The sequence below is a fragment of the Mauremys mutica genome, chromosome 5 (assembly GCF_020497125.1).
Source record: "Mauremys mutica isolate MM-2020 ecotype Southern chromosome 5, ASM2049712v1, whole genome shotgun sequence".
Lineage (NCBI taxonomy): Eukaryota > Metazoa > Chordata > Testudines > Geoemydidae > Mauremys > Mauremys mutica.
The window spans coordinates 20,286,008-20,301,485 of NC_059076.1; the positions used below are offsets into that span (position 1 = coordinate 20,286,008).

At 46.8% G+C, this 15,478-nt stretch overlaps 1 protein-coding gene across 1 annotated transcript in view; it reads right to left on the bottom strand.

Annotated features, from left to right (window-relative positions):
- Positions 1–5,013, bottom strand: part of ANTXR2 (ANTXR cell adhesion molecule 2) — a 195,318-nt gene extending 190,305 nt beyond the window's left edge. Inside the window, exon 1 of the mRNA XM_045018805.1 lies at positions 4,971–5,013. The gene's annotated coding sequence lies outside the window, so the exon portion shown is untranslated. The remainder of the gene's footprint in view (positions 1–4,970) is intronic.
- Positions 5,014–15,478: the final 10,465 nt, after the last annotated feature.

Consider the following 15,478-nt stretch of genomic DNA (forward strand, 5'->3'; position numbering starts at 1 on the left):
TACTGAGCTTTGTGACTTTGTCTTCACCCACAACCATTTCAGATTTGGGGACAATTTATACCTTCAAGTCAGTGGCACTGCTATGGGTACCCGCATGGCCCATAGTATGCCAACATTTTTATGGCTGACTTAGAACGCTTCCTCAGCTCTCGTCCCCTAGTGCCCCTCCTCTACTTGCGCTACATTGATGACATCTTCATCATATGGACCCACAGAAAGGAGGCCCTTGAAAAATTCCATCTGGATTTCAACAATTTCCACCCCACCATCAACCTCAGCCTTGACCAGTCCACACAAGACATCCAGTTCCTGGACACTACAGTACAAATAAGTGATGGTCACATAAACACCACCCTATACCGGAAACCTACTAACCGCTATACTTGCCTACATGCCTCCAGCTTCCATCCAGGACACATCACATGATCCATTGTCTACAGCCAAGCCCTAAGATACAACCGAATTTGCTCCAGTCGCTCAGACAGAGACAAACACCTACAAGATCTTTATCAAGCATTCTTAAAACTACATTACCCACCTGGGGAAGTGAGGAAACAGATTGAGAGAGCAAGATGGGTACCCAGAAATCACCTACTACAGGACAGGTCAACAAGGAAAATAACAGAACGCCACTGGCCATCACGTACAGCCCCAAGCTAAAACCTCTCCTGCGCATTATCAACGATCTACAACCTATCCTGGAAAACAATCCCTCACTCTCACAGACCTTGAGAGACAGGCCAGTCCTCGCTTACAGACAACCCCCCAACCTGAAGCAAATAATCACCAGCAACTACACACCACATCACAGAAACACTAATCCAGGAACCAATCCCTGTAACAAACCCTGTTGCTTACTCTGTCCCCATATCTACTCTAGCGACACCATCAGAGGACACAACCACATCAGCCACACCATCAAGGGCTCATTCACCTGCAAGTCTACTAATGTTATATAAGCCATCATGTGCCAGCAATGCCCCTCTGCCATGTATATTGGACAAGTCCCTACATAAAAGAATAAATGGACACAAATCAGACATCAGGAATGGTAACATACAAAAGCCAGTAAATGAACACTTCAATCTCCCTGGACATTCTATAACAGATTTTAAAGTAACTATTCTTGAACAAAAAAAACTTCAGAAACAGACTTCAAAGAGAAACAGCAGAACTAAAATTCATTTGCAAATTTAATACCTTTAATTTGGGCTTGAATAGGGACTGGGAGTGGCTGGCTCATTACAAAAGCAGCTTTGCCTCTTCTGGAATTGACACCTCCTCATCTATTATTGGGAGTGGACTACATCCACCCTGATCAAATTGGCCCTGTCAACAGTGGTTCTCCACTTGTAAGGTAACTCCCTTCTCTTCATGTGTATATATAATATCTGCATCTGTAATTTTCACTCCCTGCATCCGAAGAAGTGGGTTTTCTACCCACGAAAGCTTATGCCCAAATAAATCTGTTAGTCTTTAAGGTGCCACCGGACTTCTTGTTGTTTTTGTGGATACAGACTAACATGGCTACCCCCTGATACTTGACAAATTGGAAAGTGGTCACCAATGATCTGGTGCCTGTTGTGTGGAAGTTTTATCATCCCAGCGTCCTACTGTGAGAACCAAAAATATACTTTCTATTCCTGGAGCACTATTCCTCTGAGTCTTCCAATGCGTTTTACAAACATGAACGCCCAGATTCTTGATGTTATTCAGGCTCCTAGTGAAGATCTGGGCCTACTGATGAAGCCTCAACACACCTCAAACAAGCCTCCTGTGACGAGGCATTTTTTTATTCCCATTTTACAAATGGAGGCAGAGTGGATGAAGGCCAACATTTCCAAAAGTGCCCACTAATCTGGATTGTCTCGCATTGTCGGTGCCCCCATTAGAGACAGCTGAGTATCTAGCTGGACACTCGAAATGTGAGGCAACACAAATTAGTGGGCGCTTTTGGGAATGTAAGACTCCCCCAACAACCCCCGCTGTCATGCAGTAGGTTAGTGGCCAAGGCGGTAAGAGAACTCAGCTCTCACAGAATCATAGAAATCTAGGGCTGGAAGGGACACCCCTGTGATAAGGCAGCCAAGTATATCTAGACCATCCCGGACAGGTACTTGTCTAACCCAGTGGTTCTCAAACTATGGGGTGGGCCTCCCAAGGGAGGCGGGGAATGTGTCAAGGGAGGCATGATCTGTGTGGTTTTGGTTTTTAGAGCTCTAGCTGACAGTCCTGGGTGGCTGGGACTTGGGCAGAAGGGCCATAAACACCTGAGAGGTGGGGAAAAGGGGGACAGCCAGAGTCCTGTCACCCAGGTTCAGGCTCTCCCTCACCAGGAGGGCAGCCCAGTCTCAGGCTTTCCTTCTCCCACTGGCCCAATCCCCCACCTGGAGGCCATGGGGCTTTGGCTGTCAGCAGCAGCACAGAAGTAAGGGTAGCAATGGGGCAAAGTCTTCTGTGATAAGTGATATTGCCGAAGATCACTTTGTACATTGCCACTCTTATTACTGTGCTGCTGGCAAGGTGCTACCTTCAGAGCTGGGCATGTGGCCAGCAGCCACTACTCTCCACTCTGTCTTCACAGCTAGGTGGTGCTATATGTACTTGCGGGGAAGGGGCATAAACAACTACGGACACAAAGAATGGGGGGCCCGATCAAATACATTTGAGAATAGAGATATCCTATCTCCTAGAACTGAAAGGGACCCCGAAGGGTCATCGAGTCCAGCCCCCTGCCTTCACTAGCAGGACCAAGTACTGATTTTGCCCCAGATTTCTAGGAGGCCCCCTCAAGGATTGAACTCACAACCCTGGGTTTAGCAGGCCAATGCTTAAACCACTGAGCTATCCCTCCACCCCACTGGTCTAACTTGTTCTTAAAAACCTCCAATCACAGGGATTTCACAACCTCCCTTGGAAGCCTAGTCCAGAACTTAACTACCCTTATGGTTAAAAAGTTTTTCCTATTATTTAACCTAAAGCTGCGTTGCTGCAGAGTAAGCCCATTACTTTTTGTCCTACCTTCAGTGGACACAGAGAACAATTGATCACCATCCCTTTGATAACATCCCTTGACATATTTTAAGACTGTTACCAGTTCCCCCCTCAGTCTTCTTTTCTTAAGACTAAACGTGGCCAGTGTTTTTAACCTTCCCTCACAGGTCAGATTCTTTAAACCTTTTATCATTTTTGTTGCTCTCCTCAGCATTCTCTCCAATTTATCCCCTTTTCCTAAAGGGTGGTGCCCAGAACTGGACCCAGGACTCCAGCTGAGGCCTCACCAGTGCTGAGTAGGACAGGACAGTTATCTCCCATCTCTGACATACAACACTCCTGTTAATACACACCAGGATTATATTAGCCTTTTTCGCAACTGCATCACATTACGGACTCACATTCAATTCAATATAGTCCCCAGTTCCTTTTCTGCAGAAATACAACCTAGCCCGTCTTTCCTCTTTTTGTAGTTGTGCATTTGATTTTTCTTTCCTACGTGTAGCGCTTTGCATTTATCCTTATTGAATTTCATCGTCAGACCAATTCTCTAATTTGTCAAGGTTGTTTTCAATTCTAATTTTTGTCCTTCAAAGTGCTGGCAACCCCTCCCAGCTTTGTGTCATCCATAATATTATAAGCATACTCTCCACTCCATTATTCAAGCCATTAATGAAAATATTGACTAGTACCTGACCCAAGACTAACCCCTGGAGGACCCCACTAGATGTGTCCTCCCAGTTTGACAGTGAACCATTGATAATTACTCTTTGAGTACGGTCTTTCAACCAGTTGTGCACCCACTTTATAATAATTTCATCTAGACTGCATTTCCCTAGTTAGTTTATGAGAATGTTACATGGGACTGTGTTAAAAGCTTTACTAAAATGTCCTCATGCATTGTTTAATGTGCTTAAAGATTAGCCTATAAAGGCAATATGTCTTAGTGACTAAGACTGTGCATTAGCATTTGGAAGACCTGGGTTCTAATCTCAGTTTTGCTACTGACCTACTCTGTGACCTTAGGCTGGTCACTTCACCTCTCTCAGTTTATGTCGTGTCTATTTAGATTGCAAATTCATTAGGACAGGGACTCTCCCTTGCACACAGTGCAGCTCTGATCTGTTTGAGCTCCTACATGCTCCTGTAAAACAGCTATAATTTCAGCTTCCTACTATATGTATTCTCCCACAAAGACAAATACCAATGAATACAAATACTATGCAAATAGGGTACCAAAGCCATACATACAAGCGGCTGAGCTTTTGAGGGCTCAGATATTATAATCATAAGGGTTTTTTTAAATTTATGTTTGTTTAAAATTTCGCTGTCATGACAACCTTGCATGCTCCTGTGGGAATTCTCAGGTAAGGCAAAGAGAAGTGCCAAGCGCTGTTATTCTCATCATAAAGAACATCCACGAGAGAGATTTTTTTCTTACTTCTCCACTCCCATAACACAGCAAATACTCTGTAGTTTCAAAGAATTTCCTCCATTCCTTTTGACAAATACCTCCACTTGAAGGAAGTCGAGACCTGAAGGCAAGGCAGACCTTAAGCATTTATCAGCAAAAAGAAGAATGCTCTTGGCAAAGGGCAAGCACTGACATCAGCTATGGAATGAATTCATTCACTTTGCAAGAAAATAGCATTAGGAGTTTCTCTCTAGGTTCTTTTATAGTTCCCAGGACCTTAGTATATAAGGCCCCCACACAGACTGATACATTTATCCTCACAATATCCTTGTGAGGTAGGAATTACAAAGGGGGAACTGAGGCACAGAGAGATTATGTGATTTACCCAGGATCACACATGGAGCAAAGAACAGAACCTAGATCACCTGCATTTTAGCCCCACACCTGAACTACAAGACCAAGAGGGGGGTGCATTTGCAACAAAAACTAGTAAAGAAGAAAACTGTGAAATGTGCTAAAACCTTAGGTATAAAAATAAAATACAGACTCACAGGAGTCTTACCTGTTCCTATGGAAATGCAGGAGACTGGGATTCAAGTCTGATCTCGGATTTGTAGAACCAGTAAGCACTGCGTGCAGTAGGAATCACAAATAGCTCCTGGGGAAAAAAAGAAAAAAAAATCCCACTGATTCATGTCCAAAGCAGCTAGGGGAAATGTTCAGATTGAGGGCTGGAGGTGCTGAGCTAAGACAGGCCCCAACGTGACAAGTCTGGTAATTGCCTCTGATCCAAAAAATACTTTGAGAGACTATGTCCTTGACTCTTTTTCTTTACAGTATATGGCCTGGTCTACACTAGGCGTTTAAATCGGTTTTAGGAGCCTAAAACCGATTTAACGCCACAACCGTCCACACTAGGAGGCACCTTATATCGATTTTAATGGCTCTTTAAATCGGTTTCTGTACTCCTGCCCGACGAGAGGAGTAGCGCTAATATCGGTATTAACATATCGGAATAGGGTTAGTGTGGCCGCAATCGACGGTATTGGCCTCCGGGAGCTATCCCACAGTGCACCACTGACCGCTCTGGACAGCATTCTCAACTCGGATGCACTGGCCAGGTAGACAGGAAAAGCCCCGCGAACTTTTGAAATTCATTTCCTGCTTCGACAGCGTGGAGAGCTCATCATCACAGGTGACCACGCACAGCTCATCAGCACAGTTAACAATGCAGTCTCCTGAGAATCGAAAAAGAGCCCCAGCATGGACCGCTCGGGAGGTAATGGATCTGATCGCTATATGGGGAGAGGATTCAGTGCTAACAGAACTGCGTTCCAAAAGACGAAATGAAAAAGTATTTGAAAGAATTTCTAAGTCTATGACGGATAAAGGCCACAGCAGGGACTCCGTGCAGTGCAGAGTGAAAGTTAAGGAGCTCAGACAAGCCTACCAGAAAACCAAAGAAGCAAACGGAAGGTCCGGGGCAGGTCGAAAAACATGCCGCTTCTATGATGACCTGCATGCAATTTTAGGGGGCTGCGCCACAAGTACCCCACCCCTGACCGTGGATTCCGAGGTGGGGGTTGTAATCTCTGCCATGTCAGACGGGGAAGATGAAGAGGAAGAAGAAGAGGAAGACCTCGCAGAGAGCACACAGCACTCCGTGACCCCCAGCAGCCAGGAGCTTTTTATCACCCTGACGGAATTACCCTGCTCCCAGCCCTCACAAGCAACTATTCCAGAGAATGATGCCATGGAAGGGAGCTCTGGTGAGTGTACCTTTGCAAATAGCAAACAGTGTTTTTTAAGCAAGCCTTTTTTAATGATTGATTTGCCCTGAGGACTTGGGACGCATTCGCAGACAGTATAGTTACTTAGAAAAGTTTGTTAACATGTCCGGGGATTGAGAGGAAATCCTCCAGGGACATCTCGATGAAGCGCTCCTGTAGGTACTCCAGAAGCCTTTGCAGAAGGTTTCTGGGCAAGGCATCCTTGTTCCGCCCACCATGGTAGGACACTTTACCATGCCATGCATGTAGCAAGTAATCAGGTATCATTGCGTGGCAAAGCATAGCGGCGTATGGTCCCGGTGACTGCTGGCATTCAAGAAGCATGCGCTCTTTATCTTGTTCTGTTATCCTCAGCAAAGTGATATCGTTCAGGATAACCTGGTTAGAAATCAGGAATTTAAGTAAGGGGGGGTGGCCATTTTTCTACTGGGTTCGTGGAATGCAGCAGCTTAAAAAAAACACTTTCCTGCACGTAGCGAAGCGGGGGGAGGGGAGGAGTGAAATGCCGATGATCTTTTCTGTTTGGTCACCGGCGAGGCGATCTTCCCCAAGCTACCGGACAAGCAGTGGGTGGGGGGGAGGGGGAAGGTTGTTGATTAGCAGGGAGCTAGCGTGGTATTAGCCATGCGTTGGGGGGGGAGGGGTAAATCACTGAGACAGTGGCTTACCATGGCCGCATGCAAGCTGAATCCTGATGCCTGGACCTGTGTCTGAGATCTGTAACCCAAGAGTTGCAAGCAGGCACTATTAAGATGAAAAATGCGACCTTGTAGGGAAATCACATGTGCTAGGTGAATAGTGCTTTTCACTGTGAAAGAGTATAACCATTGTTCTGTAAAATGTATCTTTCTAAATATTTATCTCCCTCATGCAGCTGCAAATATTTCAAGCGTCCCTCCTCCATCCCAAAGGCTAGCACAGATAAGGCGGAGGAAAAAGAAGACGCGAGATGAGATGTTCTCGGATATTATGGAAGTTACACGCAATGAAAGAGCTCATCTGAATGAGTGGAAGGACGTGGTTTCAAATTACAGGAAAGAGGCCAGTGAACGTGAGGACAGGAGGGATGAACGTGAGGACAGGAGGGACAACCGAGATGAGAGGTGGCGGCAGGAAGACCGGCAGGAAAATCAGCGGTGGCGGCAGGAAGATCAGTGGTGGCGGGATGCAACTCTGGGGCTGCTGCGTGATCAAACTGACATGCTCCGGCGTCTTGTGGAGCTTCAGGAACGGCAGCAGGATCACAGAGTGCCGCTGCAGCCCCTGTATAACCACCCTCCCCCCTCACCATGTTCCTTAGCCTCCTCACCCAGACGTGTAAGAACGCGTGGGGGGAGGCTCCGTGCACCCGCCCACTCCACCCCCGTGGACAGCCCAACCAGAAGGATGTCGTTACTCTGAATTTTATTTTTTTAATGGCCTTCTCCATCCCTCCTTTCCTCCTCCCAAAGCACACCCTTACTTCTCTCCCTCTTTTTATAATGAATCAATAAAGAATTCATGCTTTTTAAATGAGAGTGACTTTATTTGCATAAGTAAGCTGTACTCGAAGGGGGAGGGGGAGTTGCTTACAGGGACTGAGTCAATCAAGGGGGTTGGGTGTTCATCAACAAACACAGCAGTCACACTGTACCCTGGCCATTGATGAAGCTCGTTTTCAAAGCTTCTCTGATGCGCACCGCTTCCTGGTGTGCTCTTCTAATCTCCCTGGTGTCTGGCTGCGCGTAATCAGCGGCCAGGTGATTTGCCTCAGCCTCCCACCCCGCCATAAAGGTCTCCCCCTTACTCTCACAGAGATTGTGGAGAATACAGCAAGCAGCAATAACATAGGGGACATTGGTTTGGCTGAGGTCTGAGCGAGTCAGTAATGTCCGCCAGCGCGCCTTTAAACGGCCAAATGCACATTCCACCACCATTCTGCACTTGCTCAGCCTGTAATTGAACAGATCCTGACCACTGTCCAGGCTGCCTGTGTATGGCTTCATGAGCCATGGCATCAAGGGGTAGGCTGGGTCCCCCAGGATAACGACAGGCATTTCAACATCCCCAACTGTTATTTTCTGGTCTGGGAAGTAAGTCCCTTGCTGCAGCCGTTTAAACAGAGTAGTGCTTCTGAATACGCGAGCGTCATGAACCCTCCCTGGCCATCCCGCGTGGATGTTTGTGAAACGTCCCTTGTGATCCACCAGTGCTTGCAGCACCATTGAAAAGTACCCCTTCCGGTTTACGTACTGGGTGCCCTGGTGCTGCGGTGCCAAGATAGGGATATGGGTTCCATCTATCGCCCCCCCACAGTTAGGGAATCCCATTGCAGCAAAGCCATCCACTATGGCCTGCACGTTTCCCAGAGTCACAACCTTTCGTAGCAGCAGCTTAGTGATTGCTTTGGCTACTTGCATCACAGCAGCCCCCACAGTAGATTTTCCAACTCCAAATTGATTCCCGACTGACCGGTAGCTGTCTGGCGTTGCAAGCTTCCACAGGGCTATCGCCACTCGCTTCTCTACTGTGAGGGCTGCTCTCATCTTGGTATTATGGCGTTTCAGGGCAGGGGCAAGCAAGTCACAAAGTTCCATGAAAGTGCCCTTACGCATGCGAAAGTTTCGCAGCCACTGGGAATCATCCCACACCTGCAACACAATGCGGTCCCACCAGTCAGTGCTTGTTTCCCGGGCCCAAAATCGGCGTTCAATGGATAGAATCTGCCCCATTACCATCAGGATCTCCAAAGCGCCGGGGCCCGCGGTTTGAGATAATTCTGTGTCCACGTCCTCATCACTGTCATCGCCGCGCTGCCGTATCCGCCTCTTACTCGCCTCGGTTTGAAGGTCCTGGTTCAGCATATACTGCACGAGAGTGCGCGAGGTGTTTAAAACATCCACGATTGCGGTATGGAGCTGAGCAGGGTCCATGCTTGCTGTGCTATGGCGTCTGCACGGTTCACCAAGCAAAAAAGGCGCGAAACGGTTGTCTGCCGCTGTCAGGGAGGGAGGGAGGGGTGAGGCTGTACCCAGAACCACCCGCGAAAATGATTTTTGCCCCATCAGGCACTGGGATCTCAACCCGGAAATGCCAAGGGGCGGGGGAGGCTGCGGGAACTATGGGATAGCTACGGGATAGCTACCCACAGTGCAACGCTCCAGAAATCGACGCTAGCCTCGGACCATGGACGCACACCACCGATTTAATGTGTTTAGTGTGGCCGCGCACACTCGATTTTATAAAATCTGTTTTACAAAACCGGTTTATGCAAATTCGGAATAGTCCCGTAGTGTAGACGTACCCTATGTGTTAAAAGGGTCGGATGTACCATTAGTTTTTAAGCACAAGTCCCCATTGTAATCAAGGAAATACAAGACATTTCATTGAGATACATCTCAAAGGTAAGGGACTCTTTCCCCCTAACATAGATGAGCCATTACTGTTTGTTCATCACTTACATAAAGTGCTGTGTGTCATTTGTGTGTATTTCTTTTTAATGTGTTGATCCTGTAATCACAGTGCAAATGGTACCACTATTACCCAGCTGCACCAGTCGTTCTAACAATCTTCTTTCACAGTCCTCCAGGTCCGTGATTGAACCAGCTGCTCAGCCAATAAGAAGTATGGTGGCTACTTTCAAACTTGCTCTTGCACCATCTGCTGCTGTTTAAAGAGAATTGCTTGGTATAATACACACCAGTTAGCTCACTGGGACGAGTTCAGCTTTGCTTTCTGATAAGCAGGCAATTTAGGGTGACCCGACAGCAAATGTGAAAAATCAGGACAGGGGGTTGGGGGTAATAGGAGCCTATATAAGAAAAAGACCCAAAAATCAGGACTGTCCCTATAAAATCAGGACAGCTGGTCACCCTAAGGCAACTCTGGCTACTGCTATACCAGCTGTAAAACATATACTCTATGCAAATCAGTGATAGTTTGCTTGCAACCCTTATTCTGTGAATAAGCCCATGTTCCAGTGGGACAGCTCAGGTGAGAATTACTCACATGGATAATAAAGGATGGAGCCTTGATTTTACAGCATGGACCCCCCCATTCAAGAAGTGATTCCTTTAAAATGAACTCCTTGGATTGCTCTCTTTAGCACTCTTCTATTTGCACAACATGTTCTATCAGATAGCTGCACCTTGTCATCCACCTTACTTTCCCACTGCCTCCTTTCTGATATTGCTTTGGCATCAGGCACTTTTTGGAATGTGAAACTTACTAGTCTAATTCCTTCATCATTATGAGCAAGGTTTGCTTTTTGCTAGTGCGTTGGACTTTCCCCTTGTTTTTCGTTTCTTATCACTGTTTAAAAACTATTTTCTGGGTGGTGCTAGGGGAACTGAACATGCCTTTCTCTGTTGGTTTGCTTGTGGGTATTTTTTGTTTGCTTTATGCTGAGTTTTGGCTTGTTTCCACCTCATGCTCAATTTCCCTACTATTCCCAACCCAACTCCCCAGGTCCCTTGAACACCTCACCATCAAGCTGTCACCTGCTAGTTAGAATAAATTAGGAACAGCAACCGGTTCCTGACTAAATGACTTCCTTGCTAATGCTGGCAGAGTGACTCCAAAGTGACTGGGACTACTTGCATGAGTAAATGCTCACTCAGGTGAGAGAGCCTTCCACAACATGTCCCAAACTATCTTCTTGTCCCCGCTGCTGAGCTCCAGGCAGCATTGGGGAATTTTTAGTTCTGAGGGCTGGTTCCTTGTTGGAAAAGATATTAGTAACAAAGACTCGGTATTTTCCTTTATTCACACTGGATCTTTCTTTCCCTCATTCCGGTTTTATACTGATGTAATTCCATTGATTTTAATAGTTAAACAGAGTCCTTATTTACATTGCCATAAAAAGAAGCTAGTGGTTTGTGCATTCAGATCTCTTGCACCTCATAGTAATGAACTAGGTACAGATGAAGCAGTTGTATGCAATAACCTTCAGCTGTAAGCACTACCAACAATTCATATAGAAGAGTTACAGTGGGTCAGACCATAAAAACATGGAAGTAATCATGGGGGGAGGGAGGGAAACCCCCATGCAGCAGCACTAGTGAGACTACAATGCATGGTTTCATGCCTATAGAAATGTGATACTGTGGTTAAGTACAACGACAGAAGGGTAGAGAAGGGCCTGTTATCTTGAACAAGTTCTTTCTGGGAGGTCTGACAACAACAAGGACAAGTGAACTGAGATTTCATTTTATTTCATTAGGCCTGGAGATGTTCAAAAAAATGCTTCAAGTTTCAAACAGTGTCAGTCAAAGTGAAAGTTTGTGAAAAATTCCTCCTGTTTTCTGAAAATGTTAAGTTTCAGAAATCTGTCATAGAAAGGACACATTTTTCAGAAGCTTTTTGCAAAATATTTCCCCACTTTTCAGCTACCCCTAGTTATGCCTAGTTTACTTGTGTCTGACAAGAACCTGACAGACCTAAGGGTTGCTGGTGTATCTTTGCTCTCTACACAACATTATGAATGAGGAAGCCACACAGACACAGTTGGTTTCCAAATATAAATATATACACACACACACACAAATACAAAGCCAGTTACAAATATACAGCTGCTCTGTTAGCTTCTTCAAAGGAAGACAGAAGGCCCACTGGAAAGTTCCTGGGCTGTCTCACCAGTCCAGAAAGGAGCAACATATGCCACATCCAAGTGTATTTCAGGCCTTTGCCTCAGGGCCCAATTTATTATTCAAACACAGCTCATAAAGTAACCCAAAACAGAACATTGTCCCTGACCAAAGCAGGCTGTAATCCCCAGAAGCCTTTCCCCTTTCCTCCATCAGCCCCCTCCAGAGCCTTACCCTAACACAAGAACTTCTGCTAGGAACTTTCTGCACCCCGAGATTCTACAGCACAAGTGAACTTTTCCTGGTCTTGATAAGGACCAAGTGCTCTTCAGGCTATCACCTGTCCCACTAGCCACACAGCATCAACTGGCAGGCAACTGATGCATCACGGGTGGGGCTGTGCCCATCTCCCCTTAAAAGGGACAGTCACCATTTAAAAGGGTACTACCCAATTCCTATACATTACAGTTGCAATAAAAAAGGAACCCCAGTTTTCCACACTGGCGGAAACTATCATTGTTGGTTGGCCATAAGAAAAATACTTTTGTCCAGCACGAGAGACAGAGTTCTGGAGGATGATTTGATTTTTAAAGGTGAAGTACTTGTGGTTCTACAGTCACTGAGATTGGAAATGGAAGAAATCATTCATTCCGAACACATAAGGGCAGAGAAGCATAACCATAGGACTAAGGATATGCTGTTTTGGCTTAGTACCATCACAGCCAAATGACACATCCAGTTCAGTACAGACAGCCAATGAAGGATTGTTTAGACATAAACATAGACATTGGCTCAAATTGCAGGGAATTAGTTCTAATCCTATTGATTCTGATTATGCTTTAAGGAGATCCATTTTCAGGCCACACAACATTGTTCAGCAGGAAGCCTTTCCGGTTTGAAGTTAAATAGCAAATTTCTTAACTATTTAGTTAGAGCAAAATCTCAAGTAAACATGATAAATTCTGGTTGATGTGAGTTTCTCTCTCTGGTTGAATTATTTTCTTAGGTACAGCTGCTGCCTACAAGTTATACTCATACAAGTAAATAGCACACAACATGGTGCTAAATAATTATAGCAGCTGAGTAATACATCTAATGTCCATACACAGACTGCTCCTAATTTTGCAAAAATGATGTTAATGCCAACTCTTCTTTCAAATATCAGAGAGGTAGCCGTGTTAGTCTGGTTCTGTAAAAGCAGCAAAGAATCCTGTTAGTCTATAAGGTGCCACAGGATTCTTTGCTGCTTCTTCTTTCAAAGAGATGGATTATCTCTGGGTGCACCTCAATTGTTTCTCTATAAATGACCAAAATGCAAAAATCAGATTTTAGAGGGGGGATTCCAGATTCTGATCGGAATTTTGCAGCTCTGGACCACTTCTTGAAAAGACCTTTCAGGGCCTTGGGTTCCCCGCAGTGATTGTTCCCTAGAATATATTCTCAAGGGCTTTGCAAGCCTAGTAGTTTTAAATGAATTAAGTGATGAGACAGTTTTTCTTGGATGACTAGTCCCAGATTGACTGAGTTCACTGTGCAGAATTTTTCATCATAGTAAACACATCATTTTCTTTTCTTGATTTCCTTCCATTACTCCTAGTTATAATGAGTGTTCTTTAACCACCCTTACAACACAGTCCATTTGTTCCACAATTAGACTAACATGAAGACATACAATTCAAATAAATAATGTAGATGTCCCCATGATGGGTTCCCCACAGGGTGCCACCTGGAACTGGGGTATCACTGAGCCCCCTGACCCACCAGCCTGGGCTCCCTCTCATACTGTACTGCTGTGACAAGTTGCAAAGCCCTCCATCCAGCACTTCCCCCAGTTCAGTCTTTGTACCTCAGAGTCTTCTTGTGTGGGGAGTGAAGAACAACAGATGATGTCACTCTCTGCCTTATACAGCTTTTGCATATGGCAGGAACCCTGTGTTCCAAAGCTTAGTTCCCAGATCAGTCTGTGGAAAATTACTGACATCCCAAGATGGAGTCCAGCATCATGTGGCCTGGTCACATGTCCTTGTAGAGTCATAGCAGCCACCACTCACAGACTGTCTGTAGTGTTCTCAGGCCTTGTCTACACTACAAGACTATTTCGAATCAACTTAGTTCGAATTTGTGGATTCGACCTTATGAAGTCGAATTTGTGTATCCATACTAAATACACTAATTCGAATTTCTGAGTCCACATTCACGGGGCCAGCGTCGACTTTGGAAGCGGTGCACTGTGGGAAGCTATCCCACAGTTCCCGCACTCCCCGCTGCCCATTGGAATGCTGGGTAGAGCTCGCAATGCCTGCTGGGGGAAAAATGTGTCGAGGGTGGTTTTGGGTAACTGTCATCATTCAACCGTCACTCACAAACGCCCTCCCTCCCTGAAAGCGCCGGCGGGAAATCTGTTCGCGCACTTTTCTGGTCGGTTACAGCGCGGACGCCACAGCACTGCGAGCATGGAGCCCGCTGCGATCATCGCTGCACTTATGGCCGTTGTCAACTCCTCGCACCTTATCGTCCACCTGTGCAACAGTCAGCTACTGAGAAATCGGGCGAGGAGGCTCCGGCAGCGCGGTGAGGAGAGTGGCGCAGACCTCTCAGAAAGCAGGGTACGCCGGGCAGTGGAGATCATGGTGGCAATGGGTCAAGTTCATGGTGTGGAACGGCGATTCTGGGCCCGGGAAACAAGCACGGACTGGTGGGACCGCATAGTGCTGCAGGTCTGGGATGACACAGAGTGGCTGCGAAACTTCAGGATGCGTAAGGGCACTTTCCTTGAACTCTGTGACTTGCTGGCCCCTGCCCTGAAGCGCCAGGACACCCGGATGCGAGCAGCCCTGAGTGTGCAGAAGCGAGTGGCCATAGCCCTCTGGAAACTTGCCACGCCAGACAGCTACCGGTCAGTAGCGAACCACTTTGGCGTGGGCAAATCTACCGTGGGGGTTGCTGTGATGCAAGTAGCCCACGCAATCGTTGAGCAACTGCTCTCAAAGGTAGTGAACCTGGGTAACGTTCAGGTCATCATAGACGGCTTCGCCGCGATGGGATTCCCAAACTGCGGTGGGGCTATAGATGGGACTCACATCCCTATCCTGGCACCGGCCCACCAGGCCAGCGAGTACATTAACCGAAAGGGCTACTTTTCCATGGTGCTGCAAGGACTAGTGGACCATAGGGGACGTTTTACCAACATCAACGTCGGGTGGGCGGGCAAGGTTCATGACGCGCGTGTGTTCAGGAGCTCTGGTCTCTTTAGACTCCTCCAGGCAGGTACTTTCTTCCCGGACCACAAAATAACGGTTGGGGATGTGCAGATGCCTACAGTGATCCTCGGGGACCCAGCCTACCCGCTAATGCCCTGGCTCATGAAGCCCTATACAGGCGCCCTGGACAGTGAGAAGGAACTCTTCAACTACCGGCTAAGCAAGTGCAGAATGGTGGTGGAGTGTGCTTTCGGACGTCTCAAGGGGAGATGGCGGAGCTTACTCACTCGCTCGGACATCAGCGAAAAGAATATCCCCGTAGTTATTGCTGCTTGCTGTGTGCTGCACAATCTGTGTGAGAGCAAGGGCGAGGCCTTTTTGTCCGGATGGGAGGTTGAGGCAAATCGCCTGGCTGCAGTTTACGCTCAGCCAGACACCCGTGCCGAGAGAATATCCCAGCGGGAAGCGCTCTGTATCCGGGAGGCTTTGAAAGCAAGTTTCCTCGGAGATCAGGGT